Below are 21,830 nucleotides of genomic sequence, written 5' to 3'. Positions count from 1 at the left end.
AACTACCTAACTAGACCATCTTAAGGGGTCCTCTGGGACTGATACCTATGAAGCTATGACAGATGCCCCCTTCTGTCCATGCCCAGATGGGAGCTGGCTCTTATGTGTGACCGGAACCACTACAAACCACATTTATGTTATACCCCAACATGCCTACCACCTGAGAATGGGGCCAGCCATGCTCGGAACCAGAATAAGGGATGAATCAGCAGTCTGGATGGTAATTTATAAGGGCACTAAAATATTCCTGGAAATATAACTGGATTTATTTCCCAGAATGCTCCTTAAGATAGAACCATGCATGCCTGGCAAGTATCCCCTGACAGATAACCTGCTTGCTCTGGGATAAGATGATGACCTGCCTTCTCAGGAGAGTGATGTAAGTGTCAGGGCTCCTATTAGCAAGCAAAAGAAACAGACTCTAGCTGATAATAAGCAGAAAGTAAATGTAGTGAAAGCATAGTGAGCAACTCACAGTGTGGCTGGGACAGATGCAGAGTTGGGATTAGAAAATGGACAGAGGCCAGGACCACAGCCAAAATTCCACTACAGAGCCAGGATATCAAGGACACTTCTACTGGCCCCAAGTCCTGCTAGCCACAGCTCACTGGGCACTGGATGCCACCACCCACCCCACTGCCGCCATGGCCCCTGGAGGCTGGGTGCTGCTGCTGCACCAGGGTGGAGCCTCCACTGCCTCTTTGTGTCACTGGAGCAGGTGGGTCTGAGTGCCCGTGGCCTACTACAAGGCAGGCCTGGGAAGTGAGTGTCCAGCTTTTCTGCTTCTATAGTGAGTCAGGTCCAAACACAGGCAGGATGTTCAGAAGCCAGGACACTTCCCAACATTTGGTGTCCACTCCCAAAAGACTTGGCTACCTACAGGGTTCTAGTCTTACAGAATAAAAGGGTCACATTTGGGGCCAGAATTAAATATCTCAGGACAGTAGAAAGAGGATTCATGGTGCCATTAACTCCCCCTCTTTCTCAGTGTCAAGGCTTCCATTCTGAAGCTGAGTTAAACTATCTGCCTGCCCAGCGCACGTGCATGACTCAGAACCTGGCCATTCCCCAGTCGTGACTTCTGTTGGGTCGGGTCAGGAAGGACTTAGACCTTGATGTGCAGGGAAATCTAAGCTCACGTCCTTGGAATGAACCACGGAGGCCTCTCTCTAACTGTGGGGACCTGGCGTGAGAAGAGTGTGGCCTGCATCCTGGGCTCTGGAAATTGCGGTGGTGTGCTCTGTGAGATTAGGAAAGCTATGTAGCTGAGAGCACAAGGAGGACACAATGACCAACACTATTATTTTTGCCGCATATCTGCCTACACCGTGAGGGTCCTCTGGGGATGGGATGACACAGTTGTGTGGCCCTACACCCTCCCCCTCCCTGTTGACTCCCAATTGTCCACAACCCAATCACTTCACAGGCAAATTACTGAGACCTAGAGAGAGTGATAGATGACACCTCATTTGGCAAAAACCAGAGATTGCAGGAACCCAGGTAGGAGTAGGCTGCATCCCTTTTCCAAGATGCGGGTCGGGACCAGCTTGGATTTGAAAGGGCCAGAATCAGTCAGCTTTTGCCAACAGCCCTGAAATGTCAATAACACACAACAAACATTTATTTCTGGCTCACATCCATATCTACTGTGGGTCAGCTCTAGCTCTTTTCCACTCCATCTTCATTTCAAGACCCAGACCAGATGAGAACAACTTATTCTGGTCCTGTGGAAGAAGGGGAAGAGCAGTAACAGAAACATCTGACAGCTCTTAAAGCTGCTACTCAGAACTGGCATATGGCACTTCCCTTTACTTTCAGTGGCCAAAGCAAGTCACGTGTCCAAATCGGATGTCAGTGAGGTGGGGCAATTATGATCTCACAAGGAGGGCAGAAAACAAGGGAAACAGTAACACAACCTGCCACAGAGCCATCCCATCAGAAGCCACAACAGTGGCACCTAAGCCAGGTCTCCTGCTCCTCTGACCTACATGTCCTCCAGGTTTGTCCCATTTCTCTTGCTTCTTCTAAACTTTCCATAGGGTTTGGCCCCACCATCCTAGTCCCATTTTAGAGATGTGGAGACTGAGGCCCACAGAGGAGCCCCGGGTCACCAACTCCTCCCTAATGCCCTTCCCTAACCAAAGGGCTCCCCGTCTACCCCATCCTCTTCCTTGCCTACCCCGAGTCACCAGAAATACTTGCTCTCTATGGAGCACCAGCACACACCTGCTATCAATCCATATGATCCTCACTTAGTCTCCGGAGCACTCTGTGAGGTCAGTCATTTATAAGGCAGAGCTGGAATGGGAGGTGCCTCTCCAAGCCCCCAGTCCTGAGCAGCAAACCAGACTGGACCCCAGTTTTGCCCATCTCTGAAGCTGGTATCCTGCCACTGCTCTTCATGCTGGCCTCAATACCTCCCTCCTCAGCCCCAGCCCACATTCATTGCCACCTGTGGCGTCAACCCGGGTCAGGATGTCGCAGCCATGGAGCTGTTCCCTCCTCACCAGCCGGAACTAATCTTTAATTCAGACCCACAAAGCTGGCCCTTCAGTTCCCATTGCCAGGCACAGAAATGAGGATAAATGTGGCTGTCAGTGGCTTCCTACCTCTTTGTTTTTTTAATTTACTTAGAGTTGGGCAGCAGAGATGGCAGGAGAGGAAGCAGATGGCTCAGTGTGACAGATGGGATCCTATCCAGTGACACAAGGACAAGGTGAGAGAAAGTGTGATCAAGAGAAAACGCAGGCTCTGCGTGACAGCGTGTGTGCACGGGCCCCCATGCCAGGACGTCTGTGTTCCGGCCAGCTCGCCAGGCTCAGGGCACTGGGCTGGGGCTCCAGTTTACCCAGCCCCACACCGTCACCTGACAGTGAGGAGAGTGAGGCAGAGAGGGTCACCCACCCAGTCACGCGCTTGAAGGACACCTGACTCCACGCAGTCCCAGCTACACTGTGGTACGTGTGATGGGCGATGCCTGTGGACCGGCTCCCAGGGCTGTCCCGCCCTTGCCCCCCCCTACCATACGTTCTTACAGAAGTCTACCTTCAGCCCTGCCTTGCCTATGCTAACGATTCTCCAGGCGGGCTTTCAGAGGAGTGTTTCATGCCTAGAACATCCCAACATCTCCAGCGCTAGGGCTCCAATCCAGGACTGGGAGCTTGGAAAGGGCAGCTCCCCTTCCACCTCTGGAAAGACCCCCTGAAAAAGCATTCAGGTGGAAGAAAGAGATGACAGGGGGGTCTTACCGGTGGCAGAGCTTTAAGATCTCGCAGTGCCCTGCCCTGGTTATGTCACGGATGGATAATAGTCCTATGTACATGGACGCTGTTCAAAGGGGAGAGGAGCATAAGATGAAAAACCCTTCTGTTCTCCTGGGTACACTCGAGAGATTCGGGCAGGACGGTGGCTTGCAGCAGAACTGGGGAGCAGGGGCTGCACCAGATTGCGGAGCTCAGCACAACAGTGAGAATTTGGAGCGCCCAGGACAATCAGGAGGAAGGGGAAAGGAAAGGAGATGGACTGGGGAGAGGAAGCCCAGAGCCTTCATTGGCAAAGTGCAAGCTTTTTTCTCTTTTGGGGAAGTCTGGTTTTGCCAAAATTGTGGAAAGGGCTGATTATCTCATTAACAGTATAGGAAAGAAACAACATGGGAGAGATAAAAGGATGATCCAGAAATGGGACTAACTCAGAGCCAAAGGTGACCATGGGAAACGAATTCCCTTCAGAATTTAGAGAAATCTCGGGGAGCACTGGATCCTCCTCAGAATTGGGGGTTGGGGGTTTGAGTCGATATTAACGTAAAAGGCTGCGTTTGGGACACAGTATTATGAAGGTCATTTTGTAGGAGAGAGAGAAAGATGGAAATGGGGAAATTCCTTTCTTCAGGAGCACTGTACTCGAGTGGGGAGGACCTGCGGATGAGCAGGTGTGGGTCACAGGACCACCCTATATCCCAGCCCTTCCCATCTATACCACGTGCAATCCTCGCGGTCACCTTGGAGCATGGAGGCTATTATCACTCTCATTTTACATACGAGGAAAGGGACTCAGCAATGAAGTGATTTGCCCATGGCCACCCAGTGTGTAAGAAGAGGATCCAGGATTCAAACTCAGGTCTATCCAATCCTAAAAGTCAGCTATTTCTTCTCCTGGAAACCAGGTTCCACTTGGACATGATAAGCTTGAAGGTAGGACGAGGCCTTTCTCCTCACTGACCACATGGTTTTCCTCACCTGCCCCGCGTGAGCCACATGATATACTTGTCATTCCTAGGGACCCCCAAGGCTGGGCTCTGGGGGGTGAAACACAGAGGCACTGCACACTTGGACCAGAAGACCAGACCTTAAGCCACCAGGCCCTAGAGGTGTGAGCATTTCCTATCCTGATGTGCCCAGCCTCCCTGCGATGAAGAAGCCCAGCAGGAAGGCCATCCTCACATGCTGAGATAAGGGAGAAGGCAGGGGACAGGGATTCTCTCAAACCGTGTAGGTTCCTGGAGGATAAAGACTTCTGTATCTATTTACTGAGAGTGCTAAAGCCAAGCTCTGCAATCAAACCAGAGGAGTCCAGAGGTGAACAAGTCAGGAACCCTTATCTCCAGCCTGAAATCTCCTCTCAGTCAGGATCTTAGCAAGAAATATGAATCCATTCACTGAAGAGACTTTGGCAAAGGGACCATGTGCAGGGATGTGAGCAGGATGGTGAAGCACCCAGAGACTTGTCACAAAGGGAGTCATTCCACACCAAGGCCTGGAGGGGTAGAGGGAAGAAATGGTGTCCTCAGACTCTCATGAGAGCTGAAGCTACAGAGGAGCAGCCGCCTGCTCACGGCAGTCACGGAGGGACTCACACTCTGCCACAGACATGATGCCAGAGCAGGACGGGAGTGGGGAAGAAATACCTGACCTCTCCTATCTTCCACCTCCCATTTCCTGTGCTGCCTCCCTAGACTGAACCTAACCAGATGCCCAAGGGCAAAGGAGATGGTGCATTCCGTGGGGGTCAGAGACTGGAATGGAAGGGAACTGCAATGGAGAAGAACCATCAGACTTTTCCCACAAACCCCTCCTGATCAGGGCTTGACAAAACCACTGTTATTTATCAGTTAGAGGTTGAAATGAGAATCCTATAGTCAGGGACAGGCAGATTTTCTTCACTGCCTCACACTTCTAGGAAGTTGTTGATTCTCATGTTGACCCGGAGCCCCTTGGGCCCTCCTGTCTCAGACAAATGTGAAGATCACGGTTCAGGTTGGAGATCACGTTCTCCATCCCCTCCAGCTCAGCGAGCTCCTCCTGGGTAGCACCAGAGAGTCTGCCCTGACACTAGACATTCCCTTCATAAGTGTTCCTGAGGACTCAAAAGACAGTCAGCATAAAGAGCCGTCTTCATGGATTTTCATTGCACTGAAAATTACACAAGTCTCCAATTAAACACAGAACTTTTCCCTTCCCACTGAGTTTTCTCCTCTCCCCTTATTCCTGCTCTAATCTGGGACTAGAATTCAAAATCATTCCTGGTGAGAAAAACTAACTTGGAAGCTCTAAGTCACTGGAAGAGGTACAGGTGATCCTTGAAGCGATGCTCCTGATGACTTTGAGAGAAGAGGAATGCACGTGAACCAGACCTGTCTGTCACCCTCCATAAGATAATGCTGCAAAGATTTGTTTGGTTTCAATAGGTTAGCAAAACCACATTGTTATTAGCCAGAGCCTATCTGTACTCAGCATGGATTCAGCAAACCCAATATTATTGCAATTTTGATATCCTACGATTTACATGTTCCATTCTCCTGGTCAATAATTTCCCAACACACTTGCTCACCTCCTCAAGAGGCATCACCATCGATCATTCATTTATTCAAAAAATATTTTCGAAACCTGCTTTGTGCCGAGCATATTTATGGAGCTGCAGCAGTAATCAAGACAGACTTGACCCCGTCCTTGGGTGTGTTTTCTTCATCATGCAGTCTCTTCCATCTTTGACCTCTCCCTGAGCATCAGCTCTGATGATCATATCACATTTGACCTTCAACGATGATCTCCACAGTCTTGTGTCTAGTCCTTCCCTCCAGAACAGGAGCTCCTGAAAAACTGAGACTACACCTTCCTCTGTATTAACCAGTGCAACACCAAACATACGTGAGATTGGAATCCAACCATGATCTTTCAAGCAGCTGAGGCCAATCTCTTAACCTTGGTCTCTTCATCTATATAATGGGAGACATTATCTCAGGGTTTCCTGAGTTGAATTTTCTGAGTTGATGAATGTAAAAGCACTTTGCACACTGTTAACCTCCCAGCACAGTAGCCCGGCCACCCAAAACAGTTAACCTAAAAGGAATTCTGTCCGGCTCTTCTGCAGATCAGGGGTTGCAGCGTGCTCCACGGCAAAGCTCAGCCATCGGAAAGACAAAGCAAGTGCTGACGAATCTGCCACCCCACCCCCTCTCCCTGCAGTTAAAAGGCGGGTCAATTACCATCGGCTCATTTGTAATCATTACAGTTGTCTAGAGTTTTCTCTGCTGATTGCTTGGGTTAGGAAGCCCCTAATCAGTGGAAGGGGTGTGGGATCTTGAGAGCGCCTTTTGTCTGCAAGCCCCATCCAGTCTTGCCTGGAAGCTGTGGGGAAAGGATGTCAGGAGTCCGTCTGTCCTTGGAATCGTATCCAGAGGCTTTGTGGAGCCTCGGAGGTTTTTCCGGGCTGACCTCTGATGGAGGAGCTGGGGAGGTAATCCCATTCCGGAAAGGGACCCCTGGAAATTTTCATTACTATTAATACATACCGTCCATATTTCACCGTCACCAAGGCAGGTTTTCTCACTCTTTTGACAGGAAAACAGACAGGTGGAGTCGTTTTGATTTGGACTGCCTAGTTTCTTCCCCAGGGAAGCTGCTTCCTCTAGCTTGCATGATAATTGAATTTCACGGATGGAATCTTCCATATACTTCTCAATTAGGCATGTGTATAGGCAGTGAGATTTTTCAGGTGTTAATCTATGATTGTCACCCCCTTTATTTTAACCTTTAAATTAATTTTCTTAATTTCTGCCAGCTCTAAATCCAGCTTTGCTAAATAGCATGATTCTGACTTAAATGGTCTAACCTGTTTGTCATAAACTGGGTACAGCTGAAAATCGTGTATGCGTCAGACTTCCTCATTAATCACAGCTGACAAGAAGTCAGAAATGAAGAAGGCATTTCTGCCTCTGAAGGCAAAGTGGGGAAGGATTGGGAAACGCGGCCAACTTGGTGTGATAGCCGAGCTGGGAGGGCAGGGGAACAGTGAGTCCCAGCTCCATCTGGGTGACCTTGGTTAAGTCCTTGTCTCCTTGGGGCTTCACTTTCTACCCTGAAAAAAAATGCAGGCAGGGGTGGGATAGGGGGTTCAGATCAGCTGAGTCCTCTGGGACCTTTTCAGCTGTAACATTCTCTGAGCCTATACATGGCTTCTCAGGGAAATGCCACCAAAGTGACATCTCAGTATTTAAGTGCGCAGCTGTTGTTGAGAATACCAAGAGGATCTACATTCCCAATACTTTACCATAGCATTCTCCAAAACGAGGAAGGCAAGATGATTTTAGGTAGTAAAGGGTCACAGATTTCAGTCCCCTGGGAGTGCTGAGTCCCTATGGAGTCTCCATCCCCCTGAGCAGATCTGTCTGGCACATCGCATCTTAAATGCCTCCCTGATGCTGGTGCTCCTCCCAGGTAATCAGAGAAGGAGCATTCTCAGACTCAAATCCTTTGTCAGGCAGCAGATCCAGTTAGAATCCAACACTTGAGCACTTCCCTGGTGGTCCAGTGGTAAAGAATCTGCCTTCCAATGCAGGGGACGGGGGTTCGATTCCTGGACAGGGAACTAAGATCCCACATGCCACGGGACAACTAAGCCCATACGCCACAGCTACTGAGCTTGCACACCTCAACTAGAGAGGCTACGTGCCACAAACTACTGAGCCCACGTGCCCTGGAAGCCACATGCCACAACTAGAGAGAAGCCCGAGTGCCCCAACAAAGAGCCTACGCACTGCAACAAAAAGATCCCCCATGCCTCAATGAAGATCCCGTGTGCCTGCAACTAAGACCTGACGCAACCAAAATAAATAAATAAATATTTAGGAAAAAAAAAGAATCCAACACTTGTTTGGTGGTGTTGAGAGAGGTTTCTTTGTTTTTCTCCATGTAGGGTAGAGATTGTTTCCTTTTAAGACATTTTTACTAAGGAGCTGATTCTGAAGAATATTAAGTTAATGCAGAAGCTGTGTGGCTTGGGAAAAATTAAAAGTAGCATGTGAATGTCTGCTTTTGCAGTCTCTGGAAAAGTATTTAGTCTCAGTAGAGCCAGGCACTATTCAGGCACTGGGAAGACAGGTGAGTAACACCTTTAGGTCCTTACCCTCCCTCCCAACCCCGCACTGCCATATCCTGAGTGTGCAGGCCACGCTTCCGTCCAGAGGCAGAGGCCTCCATCCAGGCACTGATTCCAGAAACCAGCATCCTCATAGCCCTTGGATCCCCGTGCTGTCACCACTCTGCCCAGTTGGGTGACCAACCACCCTGAGGGAGTTTCTGGAACATGGGACTTTCAGTTTTAAAACCAGGACAGTCCCAGGCAAACAGAGACAAGCTGGCCCTCCTACCAGTGATCCAGCCCAAACCTAAAGCAATGCTACCCTCCACCTTCTCCATCCTCCGCCTTAGTGGCTGCAGCTGCAGGTGAATCAGTCTCCCTTCCCCCACTCCCCACAGACTGGCAGCCTTCCAAATTCTGGTCTCTGCTTAGCACTGCCTGTCAGTCTTTTGTAACCCTCCCCCACACCCTCAAGAGCTATTTCACACCTCTCCAGCCCTCCCCAACACCCTCCATACACCACCCATCTGCCCCTGCACAGCTGAGTTTGCTGTGCAGAGAACGGAGAACGGAGGAGAGGGCAGCAAGCACTAACGACCACTTCTCACCTCCCACTGTACATGCATGCAGTCCCCCCTTCCCTGCGCCCCACCCCCCAGCTCTGTCCTTCTGTCCTCCTTGCTCTCTCCTGTATCTGAGTCACTCGCATCCTACTGGAAGCTTCTCTTCAACTTAATAATACTTGGTCTCTCAACCCTTTCACACCCTCCCCACTGAACCACCACTCCCTCTTCTCACGTTCCCATCCAAACAGCTCTAAGGAGTTGCCTCCACTTCCCTTTCTCACCCTTTCAGGTCACTCATTCCTCCCTCCCTACACTTGGGCTTCTGGCCCCTCTAAAATAGCTCTCTCCACATCTCTGATGCCCTGCTAATTGCCAATCCCAGTGCCTTTTTTTGAGTGTTTTACAGATATCAACTCATTTGACCAAAGCTATGTATGTGTTGTTAAAGTAAAATAAAATGATACATCAACCTAGTAAGATGACTTATCTTTTACCCCCACTTTACAGCTGAAGAAACAGGAACAGAGAGGTTAAATAACTTGTCCATGGTCACACAGCTACATGTGATAGAGCAATGATTCAGAAGTCTGTGCCCCTCACACTCTCCTCTGGTACCTCTCTGCTGCCTTCACCTCTGCTGTCCATTCCCTTCCTCCTAATCTTTGTCCCCAGCACCTGAGATAGGGTCTGACACACAGAGGGTGCTCAAAAAATGCTTGTGGTCTCAACTAACTGAATGTCTGTGACACACTCAGGGAAGTCACCATCCAGGGGAGGAAGATCAAATGCAGCCACCAGTGTGTTGAATGGTACACATCACATGGTCCGAGGGCTCTGACAACAGTGACAAGAAAAAACAGTAACAGCCACAACGACAGTGCCCACCATTTCTTGAATTCTAATATACACCAAGAGGTACACTAAGTAGTTTTTCTGTTAGCTCATTGAGTTCAAAAGAATTCTCCAAGGTAAGTATTATTTTTAAGCTCATTTTACAGATCAAGAAAAGGAAGTTCAGAGAGGTCCCCAGGAAAAAAGCATATGTGAGGGAGCCTCAGACAGAGAGTGGGTGGCTAGGAAGGCTTCCCAGGGGAGGTGCCTCCTGAGTAGGGTTTTGAAGCACGAGTAGGAATTAGTCAACTGAAGAAGAGCACAGGGGTATTCCAAGTAGGGAACAGTGTCTGCAACAGCTCAAGGTCATAAGAGCATGTATCCATCAGGGAACCTCAGACAGCTGGCCTGGCTGGAAGGCAGAGAATGAGATGGGGAGTGGAAGAGGTGAGGCTTTCAAGGGAAGTAGGAAGAGGAGGAGGGGAGCCTCACAGGCCACAGGAAGGAATTTCAACATGATGGGGCCTCAGCTCTCAAACTGGGGTGTGCATCAGAATTGCAAAACTGCAACCCTACGCCTCCTCCCCACATAATCAGTAGACCTAGGACAGGGCTCAGGAACTTTGTGTGTGTGTGTGTACCTTACTAAGGTTCAAATGTACTTAAACAGCTTTATTACATATAACTGATATACAATAAACTGGACATATTTAAACTATAAATTTGGTATAGTTTAAGATACACACACACACACACACAGCACACACAGACGTGAAACCACCACAATCAGGAGAGTGAGCATATTCATCATTCCCAAAGGTTTCCTCATAATCTTCAAAATCCCTTCCTCCCAACCCCATCCTCACTGATCTGCTATCTCTCATTATAGATTAGTTTGCATTTTCTAGAATTTTATAAATGAGATATAATATATATACCCTTTTGTCTGGCTTCTTTCACTCAGCATAATTATTTTAAAATTCATTTTGGGACAGGCACATGTTGTTTGTAGAAATAATGCATTCCTTTTTATTGCAGAATAGTGCTCCATTGTGTGGAGGTGCCATATTTTGTTTACCCATTTACTTGTTGATGGATAAATAATACTGCTGTGAACAGTTGTGTAGAAGTCTTTGAATGGGCATAAGCTTTCATTTGTCTTGGGTAAATACCTAGAAGGATGGTTGGATGGTAGCTTTTTAAGAAATGCCAAATTATTTTCCAAAATAGTAGTAATATTTTATATTCAAACCAGAAGGTATTATATCCAATACCAATGAGTGGTATCTCACTGTGGTTTTTAATCTGCATTTCCTTGATAATTACTAATGATGAGCATCTTTATGTTCTTATTTGCCACCCCTGAATCTTCTTTGATGAAGCATCTGTTCAACTCTCTTGTCCATTTTTAAACTGGATTTCTTATTTTCATATTATTGAGTCTTGAGAGTTCATTCTATATTCTGGATATAGGTCCTTTTTCAGATATATGAATTGCGAATATGTTTTTTCAGTCTGTTGCTTACATTTTATTCTCATAACAATATCTTTTGAAGAGAAGTTTTTAACTTGATCAAGTCCAGTTTATCAAATTTGCTTCTGTGGATTGTGCTTTTGGTGACATATTTAAGAAATTTTTGCCTAATCCAAGGTTATGAAGATTTTGTCTTATGCCTCCATGTAAAAAAAAGAATTACAGTTTTAGGTTTTACATTTAGGTCTATGATGCACTGAATTAATTTTTGTATATAGTATAAGATATAAATCCACAGTTTTGGTTTGGGGGCCTTTTTTTTTTTAATTTGGATATCTAGTTGTTCTAGCCTTTGCTAAAAAGTGTCCTTTTCTCCACAGCATTTCCTTTGCACCTTTGTCAAAAATCAGTTGTCAATATACTTGTGGTTATATTTCTGGTCTCTTTATTCAGACTCCTTATTCTCTTTACTCTGTCTCATTTATCTATTTGCTTTTATGCCAATATCATGATTTTTATTACTATATGTTTATAAGTATTGCATTCAGCTAGCATGAGCCTTCCAGTTTTGTCCTTCTTTTTCAAAAGTTATTTTAGCTATTATGGACTCTGTGCATTTTAGTATGAATATTAGAATCAACATATGAATTTCTGCCAAAAAGCCCTGTTGGGAATTTGATTGAGATTGTGCTGCATTATAGATCACAATTTGGGGAGAACTGACATCTGAACAATATTGATTCTTCCAACTTCTTATTTTAGGTTTTCTTTAATTTCTCTCAGCAATATTTTATAGTTTCAGGGTACAGTTCTTTTATAACTTTCCTCAGATTTATCCCTAAGTATTTTATATCTTTTGATACTACTGATAAGTGGTAAGTTTTAAAATTTCTGTTTCCAATTGTTTGTTGCTAGTGTGTAAAATACATTGAAATTCTGTAAATTGACCTAGTATCCTGCAGCTTTGCAAAACTTATTTATTACTACTAGTAGCTTTTTGTAGATTCCAGTAGACTTCCTACATAGATGATTATGTTGTGTGTGAACAAAGGCAGTTTTACATTACCAATCTGAATGTCTCATTTCTTTTCCTTGCCTGATTGCACTGGCTAAGACCTCCAGTACAATGTTTAATAGAAGTGGCAAGAAAGGATAGCCCTGTCTTATTCCTGATCTTAGTGGAAAGGTATTCAGTCTTTAATGATTAAGTATGATGTTAGCTATTGAGATTTTATAGATGTTCTTAATCATGGTGAGCAAGTCCCTTTCATCACTAGTTTGCTGACGGTTTTTATCAGGAATGGATGTTGGATTTTGTCAAATGCATTTTCTGTATTTATGAGATCGTGATTTTTTTTTTCTTTTTTAGTCTGTTAATATGGTGAATCACATTGATTGATTTTTTAATGTTAAACTAACCTTGCATTTCTGGGGAAAACCCTGCTTGGTCCTGATGCAAATATCCTTTTAGTCTATTGTTTGATTCAATTTGTGTTCGTAAGGGATTATTAGACTATAGTTCTCTTTTTTTATAATGCCTTTGTCTGCTTTTGGTATCAGGGTGAAGCTGGCCTCATAGAATGAATTGGGAAATATTTCCTCCCCCTTTCCCCCACTTCTTAAAACTTTTTGAAAGAACTTGTGTTAAATTGGTATTATGTCTTTCTTAAATGTTTTGTGGAATTTATCAGCGTGAGAAAGTTTTTATAACCTGTAAATTCAATTTCTTTAATAGATAAAGAGTTTTTCAGGTTAACTATTTCTCCTTGAGTAAGCTTTGGTAATTTGTGTCCTACAGGGAATTTGTCCAGTTCATCTAAGTAGTTGGATGTATTGGCATAAAGTTGTTCGTAATGTTCCCTTATTATCTGGAGAATCTATAGTGATACCACTACAATTCCTGATGTTAGAAATATGTATCTTTGCTCTATTTTCCCTGGTCAGTCTAACTAGAGGTTTATCATTCTTACTGATCTTCCCAAAGAACAAGCTTTTGGTTTCATTGATTCTTTCTACTGTTTTTCTATACTGTTTCATTTATTTTCACTTTGATCTTTATTATTCCTTTCTTCAGTTGTTTTGGGTTTCATTTGCTCTCCTCTTTCTATCCTTAAGGTGGTAATCAAGGTCAATGATTTCAAACTTTTCTTTTTCTAATATAGCCATTTAGTGCTAGAAATCTCCCCATAAGTGCTGCTTTAGCAACATCCCACAAATTCTGGTATTGTATTTTTATTTCATTCTGTTCTAAATATCTTCTAAATTCATTTTTTCTTTGATCCATGGGTTACTTAGGAGTTAAGTGTGTTACTTAGTTCCCGAACATTTGAGATCTTTCTGGTATTGATTTATAATTTAATTCCAGTGTGACTTGAGAAAATAATTTATGTGAAGTGATTTGTTTTAAATTTGTTGAGACTTGTCCTGAATAGAGTCTGTCTCCGTAAGTGTGCCATATGCTCTTGGTAAGAATGTAAATTCTGCTGTTGTCAGGAGTATTCAATAAATGTCATTTGGATTAAGTTACTTAATAGTGTTGTTCAAGTTGTCTATATTCTCACTGATCTTCTGTCTACTCATTCTATCAATTTTTGGTTATTTAAATCCCCAACAACTGTTGACTTTTCTATTTCTCCTTTTAGTTGTATTAGTTTTGCTTTATGAATTTTCAAGCTTTATGATTAGCCACATAACATTTAGGATTATGTTATCTTGATCGACTTCCTCTTATAATCATAAAATGACCTTCTCTATCTCTGGTAATATTTTTTGCTCCGAAATTTTTGCTTCGATATTAATATAGCCTCTCCAGCTTTCTTTTGACTAGTGTTAGCATAGTATTTTTCCCATCAATCCATTTTTAACCTATTTGTGTATTTATAGTTAAAATGTTTTTCTTACAGGCAACATTTGTGCTATTGTTGTTATGCATTTTACATTTACATATATTATAAATCCCACATTACATTGCAGTTATTTTAATATTAACAGTAAAATATCATTAAAAGAATTTTAAATAATACAAATATATTGCATATACTTATGTAGTTACCATTTTGAATGCTTTTCATTACTTTCTGTGAATTCAAAATTCCATCTGATGTCATTTTCCTTCTGTCTAATCAACTTTTTTTTTTTTTTAAGATGTTGGGGGTAGGAGTTTTAGTAATTTATTTATTTATTTTTGCTGTGTTGGGTCTTCGTTTCTGTGTGAGGGCTTTCTCTAGTTGTGGCAAGCGGGGGCCACTCTTCATCGCCGTGCGCGGGCCTCTCACTATCACAGCCTCTCTTGTTGCGGAGCACAGGCTCCAGACGCGCAGGCTCAGTAGTTGTGGCTCACGGGCCTAGTTGCTCCGCAGCATGTGGGATCCTCCCAGACCAGGGCTCGAACCCGTGTCCCCTGCATTAGCAGGCAGATTCTCAACCACTGCGCCACCAGGGAAGCCCCTAATCAACTTCTTTTAGCATCTCTTTTAGTGTGGGTGAGCTAATGATGAATTCCCTCAGCTTTTATAGGTCTGAAAAAGTCTTTATTTTGCCATTGGTTTTAAATGATATTTTTGCTGAATATAAAATTCAAGGTTGAAAGACTTTTTTTTTAATCATACAGTATGTCAAAGGTGTTACTTATGCTGTTTCTGATAAGAAATCTCCTATAGTTCTCATCTTTTTTCCTCTGTACATGTCTTTTTTCTCTCGTTGTTTTTTAAATTTTCTCTTTATCAATGCTTTTGAGCAATTATATCATATATGCTTTTACATCATTTTCTTCATGTTTCTTGTTCTTGGAGCTCACTGAGTTCTTAATCTGTACCTTTATATTCATCACTGTTTGTAGTCTGAGAACATACTCTGTAAGTTTTTGATTTTTTAAAATTTATCAATGTTTGTTTTATTTTCTGGCCCAGCATACAGTCTATCCTGATGAATGTTCCATGGGCACTTGAAAAAAATAAGTATTCTACAATTGTTGGATGTCAAAGTGCTTGATAATGTTGTTGAGATCTTTCATATCTTCACTATTGTTGTTCTAATAATTCTATCAATTACCAGGAGAGTAAAAACTATGGCTGTAGTTTTATATTTTTCTCCATCAAGTTTTGCTTTGTATATTTTGAAACACTGTTTTTGCACATATTCACAATTATAATTGTTTTGTCCTCCTGATGAACTGACCCACTTTTCATTATAAAGTTTACTTCTTTTTTTTTTTTTTTTTTTTGCGGTACGCAGGCCTCTCACTGTTGTGGCCTCTCCCATTGTGGAGCACAGGCTCCGGACACACAGGCTCAGCGGCCATGGCTCACGGGCCCAGCCGCTCCACTGCATGTGGGATCTTCCCGGACCAGGGCACGAACCCGTGTCCCCTGCATCGGCAGGTGGACTCTCAACCACTTCGCCACCAGGGAAGCCCTACTTCTTTATCTCTGATAATACCTCTTGCCTTGACGTTTATATTATCTGAAATTAATATAGCTACTCCAGCTTTCTTATAATTAGTGCTTTTGCATAGTACATCTCTTTCCACCCTTTTACTTTCAAGCTTTCTTTCACTTGTAGACAGCAGTGTCCACAGAAAGCTGACACCTGTAAACAGCAGTTAACTAGCTCTTGTTCTTTTAACCAGTCTAAAAACGTGTGCCTTTAATTGAAATATTTAGTTCTACATGTAATATTATTTTTGATATGGCTGCCTTTAGGATAGCCACTTTATTATTTGCTTTCTATTTGTCCTGTTTTCTTTTTCTCTGTTTCTCCTTTTGTGTTCTTTGGAGTTAATCAAAATATTTTTAGTATTCCATTTTAATTACTCTATTGAACTTTTTTCTCTTTCCAACATATTATGAAAAATGTCAAACATACCAAAAAGTTGAATAAGTTTTTCAGTAAGTACCTATGTGCCTACCATCAATAGTTTCTATTCTTATATAAAAGAATAGAAAAGACCTCATTTGGTCAACCCACCTTCCATATTGGATGCCTTATCTCTTGATTTAAATAGGGTAGAGGTAAACACATTGAAAGGGTTGCATTAATAGAAATGTAATTCTCAGAATTTGGGAAGTGAAGGTCCCATCTTTACATATATCGTCTTTACTCTGAGAGGGAGCAGGACAATCTGGACTGTGTCCAGAGTGGGTAACCAGGACAAGGCAGTGACTGGATGCTGGGTCATTTTGAGGAAGGAACTGGCTGTGCTATACCCAGGGAAGAACAGAGGGAGTTAAGGAGAGACATTTATGGGTCATAGCCTTTCAGCCTCGGGGAGGAGGGGGAAGCTGTCTTTGGGAGAGTCCATGAGTCAGGACTAGATAGATGGATGCTCCAGGAAAATAGATGTAGCTTCAGTAAAAGGAACAACTAACAGGAAAAGGTGTCAAAGATGGGCAAGACTATCAAAAGATAGTGAGCTCCCCGTCACTTGAGGTATGCAAGCACTCACTCATTCAACAGTATTTATTAAGCCTTTACATAGCAAGCACTGGGCTATGCACTGTGGATCAAGTGGTGAATAAAACAGACAGGCATCTTGTCCTCATGAGGTGGTAAATATTAAACGATCCCACAAATCTGTAAGTATCAATAGTGATTCATGCAGGACATGTGCTCTGGCAAAAACTGGAGAACAGGATTAAATGTTTTCTAAGTCTGAGACTAAACAGCATTTAAACAGGAAGCCCTACATAAGTGATGGCTTCTATTCTTACGTTATTATTAGCATAATTATTATTGTTTGTTCTAGTGTTCATTCATTTCACATTTCCTGAGCACCCACTATGGGCTGTGCAAGGAGGCAGAGCTGCATGAGATGGGTCTTTGTCCTTCAAGTGGAAGGGTCGCTCTGTTACAGACCATCCAATACAAGGGGAAGTGCTGTGGTTAGAAACTAGGATCCCAGGGAGGCACTAGCTACCCAGGAAGCAGTTGAGGGTAAGTGGGGGGAGTCCGGGGGTGGGGGGAGCGGGGCGGGGGGAGCTTCCTGGAGTAAGTGGGAGTGAGTTGGATCTTGAAGGACAAGGAGAAAACTGCTGTGTGTTGGTTCCCTTCATTCCCCGAGGGGTCGGTCCCCTCCTCTCTCTAACCCCCCTCCCCCTCTCCCAGCCTCATCCCCCTACCCACTTGGCGCGGAGGGTTTCCGCTCAGCTGGGCCCCTCAGCCAATTAACACTCTTTGCCTCTGAAAAGCTCAAATCAGCTTCTCAAAGGTGTTAGAGATCAGAGCAATTAAGGTCTCTTTCTAATGCAAATCTAAACCCAAAATTGAATGTCTGTCTCCTTGGAAAATTAGGCTCCCAAGTTCTATGAGGAGCTAGTGAAATTCAGCAAGGGGAGGTGATAGCTTCAAGAACTAGAAGCCAATTTGTTGGGATGCTCTCCAGAAATATTTGATTCAATCAAATAAAAATTTACTCCACATGGCAGCGGAAGTGATTTCTTTAAACATGAATCAGATCCTCTCTCCCCTGGTCTCTGATGCACTTGCATTAACATCCAAAGCCCTCACCACAGTCTCAAGGCCCCACATAATCTGACCCTCGCCTCCCCCATAACTTCGTCTCAGGCTCCTTTATAAAGTGCTTGTCACACTTTGTAATTATTTTATTTACTGGTTGGCCTCCCTCACATCATTAAGTAAATACATCGCCGTTACTGCTCACCCTGGAGCACAATATATAAAGTTATCCAAGTGAAAAACAGCTCGATTGCAAATCAGAGCTTGAGATTTGGAATGTGCCCTAGAGCCATTCGGAATAGGGCTCAGATTCAAAACGACATTGTTTTCCCCTCAACACCATCCCTGGCTGTTGTAGTAGCATCAGCCGTCGCTGACCTCTAGCTGTATCTAAGACCTCATTTTTCTGGAGAACAGCTAACTGCTCTCTCTTTGAGATGCCCCTCGGCGTCCCAAGCACTCTTCACAAATGGCTCATTTTTAAGTTGGACACTACTCACAGATAACCTCCAAATGCAAAGAAAATTCCTCTCGCCATGGGAACAGACAGAAATGACGTTTTATTTAACTAAGTTGTTTACTCTTCTTTCTCCTGTCTCCCAGTTGGAATGCATGGAGGGCGGGAACCTGTGTCTATCTTGGTCACCACCTATCAGCAGCACCCAGAACAGTGCCTGGTACTTGATGGATATTCCAGAAATATAAATATTTTGAATAAATGGATTTTCTGAAACTGCCTGTGTATAGGCTCAGTGCCAACACAATGGGCACAGAGGTGGGCAAACCCAGATTCAGCCTTGGAGGAGCTCATAGCTCAGTGGGGGGACCCACAGGACCAAGGATTCATTTGTTCATTAAGTACGTGAGCGCCCCCTACAGTGGAGTCAGAACCTCGGTGCAAAGAGACACACATAGGCAAATTCCAGCATGTGAGTTTGAGGGGGAGGGGGGGAAGGAAGCAAGAAATAACCATCTTCCCATTGTGGGCAATTCCCCCAGCTAGGAGGGATCCTAACACCTCCTTTAGCCATCAAACAGACACTGCTTTAGGTACTGAGATACACTGATGAATTAAGGCTGCCCTCGTCCTCAAGTGAATCAGTCTATAATAGATGGCAATGTCACATGGTAACAATAGAAATATTTATGAGTCCAAACCTGTCGCAGAAGTGAAGGTGATTTACCACAGAGGAGAGTACAGTGAGATCTGTTAGAAAAGACAATTCCTGAGCTGGGTTTTTTCAGCTGAATAGGAGTTTTCCTTGCAGACAAAGGAGAGGAGAATGGCATTCCAGGGAAAGGGCAAACCAGGTGCAAAGGCATAGAAATGTAAACCAACATGATGAATTTGAAGAACTGCAAGCCATTTGGGGGTCATTGCTAAAGTATAAAGTGAAAAGGGAGGTCTGGAGGCAGGAGAAGTAGCTGGGCCCAGATGTTACGAGGTTTCACCTGGACTTTATGCTACAAGGGACCAGTGTTGGGGTTTAATCACAAGAATGATAAATCGGCTTTTGCCACATAATAAACCACCCCAAATTGCAGTGGATTAAAACAACAGTGTCCATGACTTACCCATCTGGGGTCAGCTGGGGGCTGGCTGGTCCTGGCTGGGCTTTGATGAACTGGTTCGTTTCTTCATGAGTCTCTTATCTTCCTCCTGGGGCCATCAGGCCTGCGTTGGCATGTCTTGCTCATGGCAATGGCAGAGGCATAAAAGTGCAAAAGGAGACATGCAAGGAATCTTGAGGCCTGGGCTCAGCACTGGCACATTATCACTTCTACCTCATTCTGTTGACCAAAGGACATCATGTGGCCTAGTCTGGATTCAAAGGCATGCACCTGCAAAGTCATATGAGGAAGGGCATGAGCATAGGAAGCACTGAGGCATGGGGTCCACCAATGCACTCTAGCACAAGCTATGCGATCAGATCTCTGCATTAGGTCTCATGGCCGAGATGCGGAGGGTGGATTAGAAGGGATAAGGCAGTTTCAGAGATTCAGGCCTGAACTAAATGAATGCCCCAGGATCCCACGATTCGTTCTTTCCTCTATTCCGAGTACCGGGATTTAGCCAGATCAGGCAAAGGGGAGGCTTATCTTTAGTCTTTTGTTTGATTCTAAGAACTCAGCCTGAGCACTCTGGTGCTTGCAGCAGTAAATAAGGAGCCTTTGAAATAAGCAGATAAAGGCTAATATTCAATAAACTAGTAAACAAGGATTTTCTGTAACTCTCTTGGAAAAGACATCTCTGAGACAAAAACAGAGCTGAGCTGAAATATTGGATAAGGCCCACTGATCACAAGAAAACCTAACATAGGTAATTGACTATTGGCAAATGCCACAGAACCAAATAAAGCAAGTAATTAACAATTATTGTGCTTGGAGGTAATGGAACTACAAATCCAGGCTGCCTATGTGTTTGTCCCAGGCACTGATAAGAACAAAGTAGGTGAGTAACCCAGGTGTGAAATTCATTTTATTAGGCTAGATCTAAAAATAGGCTTGAATCAGACAGTGGAAAAGAACAGAATTCATCACCACTTGCTCACGGGGGCACATGGGGAATAAACTCAAGCTCTGGTTTTTGTTTAAAAAGAGGGAATTATGGTAGATTGTTTGCAAAAGTGACCCCCATTATTTCCCTTCCTGTATCTATGCTGCTTCGTGGATGTGACTTTGTAACTCTTCCTATCAGGACATGGAGTCTGTTTCCCCACCCCATGAGACTGTCTAGTTTTGACCAATAGACTGTGGCAGAGGTGACACTGTGCTAACTCCAAGCCTTAGCCTCAAGACACCTTGCACCATGCCACTCGCTCTCTTGGGATTTTTGTCCCTGCCATGTGAACAAGTCCAGGAGAGGCTGCTAGAGACGAGTTAATGTCAACTCAGCTGTCCCAGCAGAGGCCCCCAACCATGTGAAGAGCTCAGCCAAAATCAGCAAAGCCAGCCACAGCTGACCACAGAAGCAGAAGGAATGCCAGCTGAGTCCAGAAAACCTGCTGGCTGAGCCCAACCTAAACGGCCAACCTACAGAATCTTGAGGTTAATAAATGGTTGTTTTTTTATTTTTATTTGCGGTACGCGGGCCTCTCACTGTTGTGGCCTCTCCCGTTGCGGAGCACAGGCTCCGGACGCACAGACTCAGCCGCCATGGCTCACGAACTAGCCACTCCGCGGCATGTGGGATCTTCCCGGACCGGGGCACGAACCCGTGTCCCCTGCATCGGCAGGTGGACTCTCAACCACTGCGCCACCAGGGAAGCCCAATGGTTGTTATTTTAAGCCACTAAATTTTTTTTAACATCTTTATTGGAGTATAATTGCTTTACAATGGTGTGTTAGTTTCTGCTTTATAATAAGCCACTAAATTTTAAAGTGATTTGTTACACAGTAACAGATAACAGATACAGGAATATTCTTCATCAAAACAGCTAGAAATAAGCTGTAAAACACGATATAAACAGTAAATAAATAAACAGTAAAAACACGATAATCACCGCTACAAATAACCGGGCACCTAATGTCTACTGGGAACTTTGTACATCTGAAACTTTGCTGGGTACTTTACATATTCCATGCGGGGTTACATCATCGAAACTCTGCAAGGCAGAGTTATTTTCATCATTTTGCAAGTGGGGCAGATGAAGAAACTGAGGCTGGGAAGACAGTTTATGCAACTTGCCCAAGGTCCACAGCTATTGTTTTCTCAACCTGAGGCAAGTGGGGCTTCTCAGAGGCTAAGAGAGGCCTGGGCCACTTCCAATTTCTGAGACGCTTTGTATACTAGTAAATGAAGATATGAAGAAACAATTACACAAATGGTGACATATTTTAAATCTTTACATTTATTAAGTAATCACTTTTAATATCAAAGAAAAAAGCAATGCACTATAATTGCTAATCACAAGATAATCACGCATTTATTTTAAAAGCATATTAATTTATAGTAAACCGCACATGGTATGATTTGGTAATGAGATGCAAACGTTACTTTGTGGGCTGAGCATTTTCTGCTTTTATCAGGTCAGGGGACCTCTGTGATGGGACCTATAACCCATGTAACCTCCCTTGGAAATAACAACAAAAGATGAAATATGAGGCCTTTCAATGAGGTCAAGCCCAGCCACAGGGCACACCCTGCCAAC

General features: G+C 44.1%; 1 long non-coding RNA gene across 1 annotated transcript; it reads left to right on the top strand.

Annotated features, from left to right (window-relative positions):
* Positions 1–1,873: 1,873 nt before the first annotated feature.
* On the top strand, positions 1,874–13,893 carry LOC111188061 (uncharacterized). The gene is made up of 3 exons (XR_002648347.2): positions 1,874–1,999; positions 2,635–2,716; positions 6,367–13,893. It is a non-coding gene; the product is annotated as an uncharacterized LOC111188061 (long non-coding RNA).
* Positions 13,894–21,830: the final 7,937 nt, after the last annotated feature.

This window comes from Delphinapterus leucas, chromosome 6, assembly GCF_059928025.1.
Source record: "Delphinapterus leucas isolate spDelLeu-1000000601 "Yukka" chromosome 6, BTC_Dleu_Yukka2, whole genome shotgun sequence".
Classification (NCBI taxonomy): Eukaryota; Metazoa; Chordata; class Mammalia; order Artiodactyla; family Monodontidae; genus Delphinapterus; species Delphinapterus leucas.
This window is presented reverse-complemented; position numbering and strand designations above follow the sequence as displayed.